General features: G+C 39.2%; 1 pseudogene; it reads left to right on the top strand.

Annotated features, from left to right (window-relative positions):
• Positions 1-331: 331 nt before the first annotated feature.
• LOC147886215 (uncharacterized) lies at positions 332-1,227 on the top strand (annotated as a pseudogene).
• Positions 1,228-4,093: the final 2,866 nt, after the last annotated feature.

Here is a 4,093-nt window from a genome sequence, read left to right as displayed (position 1 = left end):
CAAAGGTTTCACTCCATTGCAAGTCCTTGATAACCATATTGCATCAGTGCATGTAAGGCAACAAACGAATCCAAACTATGCCCTTGTAAGGGATGACTTTCTATCAATTAGAGATATATTGAATGTTGCAAAGTGCCTTGCATCGGCGGACACATATCAACTACATTCTAATGATGCCCAAAGCATTCGCATGTGGGTCAAGGAAAACAAGAAAAATGTCTTTGCATACAAAGAACAAACTATGGATGGTTTGAGTGAGTTCGTCCTAGGAATTCAATCACCATGGCAGTTACAAAAGATGGACTTGTTTGGTCATGAGAGCCTAGTTTCAATGGATTTAACATTCGGCACCAATATTTATAAGGTACGAAAATTGTGAGTCACATTCTAGTAAGTATTTATAATGTGTATCTTCTATCCACATTCTCTAATAGTAGTGCTTTTTCCTTTTTTTACAGTTTCAACTATACACAATTTTGGTATTTGATAGACATCGTAATGGTGTGCCAGTAGCTTGGATCATCACCTCAAGCTCAACTATAACCACAATAGTCTATTGGCCATGGGGGATTCACTAGTAGTAATAAGGAGACGTCACCTATGTGCAATAAATATATGAAAAATTCCCTTATCTACCCCCTATTTACGGGACCTTACCTTATAAAATGTACCTTCCTTCCCTTATATAACCCCCCTCCCTTACACTCACGTGGTACCATACGATAAACCCTAGTGGACCCCCTAGGCTATTGGCTGACTGAATTGAGAAACCGTGTACTTGATGTCAACAAGTCATGGGAGTTGAATGCATTTATGGTAGATGATGCTTGCATTGAAATCGAAGCTCTTCGGTACTCTTTCATATTTCTCCAAGGTGCTAACTTTAGCTATTACCTAATCATACCTTGTCTTCAATTCCTTGCTATTAATTCAAAGTCTCTCTTATCTAGGCATGTCTTTAATGTGCCAATATACCTTTGCCTATGGCATGTATGTCGGTGTTAGTTGAAGCATCTCATCATAAAGGTTCGTGACAATTGGGCCAACCGAGCAGAGATGTTTAGAAGACTTGGAGTCATTATGGATATGTGGATAGACAAGCCTTTGTCTGATGCAGAGCTAATTGAGCAAGCAAAACTCTTGATTGAACAATTCAAAAAAGATTTTGCGATGGAGATTGCATTCATGGAATACTTCGAGGAGAGATGGGCTCACCGACTTCATTAGTATACGAAGCCCACAACCCTAAATCCTATTGCGTGAAACTCTTCATATGGGGATATTTGGTGCTCTCAAAACTTATTTCTACTCTCTATTGCAGCAATGTGGGTGCGCACACTTCCTCATGCAAACCAAGATACCAATGGAGCAATAGAATCTTACCATGTGACTCTTAAATCAAGATTTTTGTGTGGGAAGAAAACTATTTTTGGTCGTCGCATCGATTGGCTTGTGCATCACCTCACATCTACATGCTTGCCATACTATTGGTACATGGAGATTCAAGAAGATGCCAGTTTTCTTCCAAACTTTTCTATTGATAGCTTGATATATCACTCTTTGGCTCGAGCAAAGGAGATACCTGATGACTTTCTGACATTATCGAATGAAGATGAATGCACAATTTAAGTCAAAAGTCAAAAGAATCCAGAGATAGAATATACTGTCTACAATGTAAGCCTTAGGTGGGCAGGTTGCACATGTGCGTGGTCAAGAAAGGGTAACATTTGTAAGCACCAAATGAAGGTGATGATACTCAAGGGTTTTGAACTACACACAATTGTGCAGCGATGCCATCAATTATATGCAACAGAATTAGGCAGGTTGAAACCTTCTATATCCACTCTGTGTACATTTGCTTCTAATGGATCTGATACGTATTCGAGTGCAAGGAATGATGACGGTATGAATCTTTCTTGTGCAACACCTCTCACCATAGATAATAAATTGTAGAGTGTTTAGAAGGCTAATGCTTTTCCTATGTTGCAGATGTGGGTCCTCACCTCGACGAAACCCAAACCTTGATACAGAGGATTGAATCAGACTTCCAAGAGGCCATATCACTCATAGGTATGTACTCATCTACAATGGAGTCTTTAAAGCAAGGTGATCATATGTGTCTGCCTAAAATGTATATTTATGGTTCAATGTGCAATCACAATTCCAAGGAGATCACTCCAAGCATTGCTCGTGACCTAGCATGGCTCATGCAAGATTTTGATGACATTGAGTGGGATGATATTGAATGGGAAGAAGAGCAAGACTTGGAATGTCTGGAGGCGATTGTAGATATGCAATCCTTTAGGGAGGGAATGGGAAGGATGTCTCCTATGTTAAAGTCTAAGATATATAATATGGTAGAGGTGGACTCTCCTTGGAAATATGGTGTTCCACCAATAGGCGTCCCAAGTGGAAGCTCCATGAGGTGGGCATATATTGAAGAGAGGAGTTTCCAATTTTGCCCACCCCTAAATTGGGGTCCTCTACTCCTATGGATCATCTTGGGTAAAATAGATAGGATGTGCATTTGCTTAGACACAAATGGGAAGGGTGAGTGAATCGAATCACAAGTGAAGAAATACATTCCCCCACGATTTTTGTGCTTTGTCAGAGATGGGGTTGCGCATTTGGGGAATGGTCAAATTGTGCATGGCATGCAAGCCCCACAATGGAGATTGCATGTGCGTGGATTACACGATGCAACATTTGAAGGTATTTCACAACCTGATAAAAACATATTATAATTGTGCATTTAATACTTGGATGTCACGAGCACAACGCTCATTAACACAATTTGGGCATGTGTTTACAGATGAGGACCAAGATTTGAAGGAGTTTAGGGTTGGCATGGCCTCTTTACCAAAATACTTGAAGACAGCCATTTATGACCTAGTGGAAGCCCAAAGTCCTGGGACATTTGGCATTCCAGCAACATACATGCCCACAAACCCATACACCCAATGGTATTGGTGGGTGGAGATTGACTATGGGAATTTTCCCACCACAAAACTTGGGGCCATTACTTTGGTTTATACTAGTGGGAAGGATTCAGGTTATAAACATATGTCTAGCATGAAATGGGAATGGTCATTGGATAGACAAGCATATTAGGACGCATATCCCTCCATGCTTCCTATGCTTCTTACAAAATGGGCTACTCCACTTGGGTACGGGGGAGTATAGGTGTGAAAACTACCTTATCTAGTATTTGGTTGTATTTGTTTAAGGGATTAACAACCTAACTACGGAATGTAATTGTGTAATTGCAGGTGATGATTGCAGTTTACTATTGCACTTGGCTTCTCTCACACACCGTTTGAAGCAAACATTCCTTGACGTGAAGGCTAGTGCACATATGCATGTTGAGGCTAATTCTTTTTGCGGCCTTGAAGATGGAATGGACAACTCAATTATCCGTAAGAAGCCTTTTTTTGAGGGCAGAGTGCAAAAACATGGTGTGAAGAGTGCTATAGATGTTGTAGCAGATTTCAAGAAACCAATTCGACCAACCCATTTGTCCATGCAGCAAAAATTAGACAAGAAAGCCTCATTATAAGTGGATGAATTATGTTTCTCAGTTATGCATGGATTGCTAGTTGGATTATTGTTATTATGAACCATTCCATCATCAAATTGTTGTTATTGATGACAAATTGATCCTTTTTTGTATGTTGATGAATGAAAAATTCTTTGTTTTTAAAAATAGCGCTTCAACCATTAACGTTTTCACAATGGGGTATGTGACACTATCAGTGCAATCCGGATGTTGCAACCCTCATTTATAAATATCGGTGTGAATGAAATCTATCTTCAAAATAGTGAAATTTAGTATACTATTTTGAATGACTCAAAATATTTGTTTGTGTGCAAATAGTAGGATCATATGGTAAGTTTATGTGCATGCTCACACATATGTGAAATGCATCTTTTTGTATTGTAATTGCCATGTTGACAGTCTATACGATGCCTAAAAGTATGCATGAATAAGTAGAAATGCCAAATATCTTATTCTTATAATGTTACTTATACTTAAGCCTCTTCTCATCACATGTGATGGCAATACTATCAAAGGGTTGTAAAAGAAGTTAATGCT

This window comes from Dipteris shenzhenensis, chromosome 24 (assembly GCF_047967505.1).
Source record: "Dipteris shenzhenensis isolate YYH24624 ecotype China chromosome 24, Dip_SZ_1.0, whole genome shotgun sequence".
Taxonomy (NCBI): domain Eukaryota; kingdom Viridiplantae; phylum Streptophyta; class Polypodiopsida; order Gleicheniales; family Dipteridaceae; genus Dipteris; species Dipteris shenzhenensis.
This window is presented reverse-complemented; position numbering and strand designations above follow the sequence as displayed.